The sequence below is a fragment of the Fonticula alba genome, assembly GCF_000388065.1.
Source record: "Fonticula alba strain ATCC 38817 unplaced genomic scaffold supercont2.7, whole genome shotgun sequence".
NCBI lineage: Eukaryota > Rotosphaerida > Fonticulaceae > Fonticula > Fonticula alba.
The window spans coordinates 1523043-1523555 of NW_009242977.1; positions in this window are offsets into that span (position 1 = coordinate 1523043).

Consider the following 513-nt stretch of genomic DNA (forward strand, 5'->3'; position numbering starts at 1 on the left):
GGGTGAGGACAATGCTCGCAGGCCGATCAATGCCTGGCAAACTTCCCCAATCAATGGGTGCGGGCCCGGAGACAGGCAGGCAACGAAAAAGAACATGAGACAGAGCCCTGGGCCAGACAACATCAGTCCCACCGGGGGCCGGGGGGGGGGGGGGGGGTAATAACAGACTGCAGACTGGCAGGCAAGTTGGCCAGACACACGGCCGTCGGCTGGCGACCGCCAGGTACATTTCGATCGAACGACTGGGGAGACGTTTTCGCTGCACCCCACCCCAGGGCGCCCGCTCGGCCAGACGGTGGTCTGTTGGGGTCCGGGGAGATGATCGACCTCGTTCGGGCCTCCACAACACCCAGCCTTTCTCCCTGGCCCCAGGGCCGACAGGAAGAGCGCCCGGGAAACACATCACATCCCCATCTTGCCCAGGGTCCCAGCACGAGAAGGCCCTTGGGCATTTGCTTCCCGCTTCCGGCCTGCAGAGAGCGCGCGCGCGAGGGAGAGAGAGAGAGAGAGAGA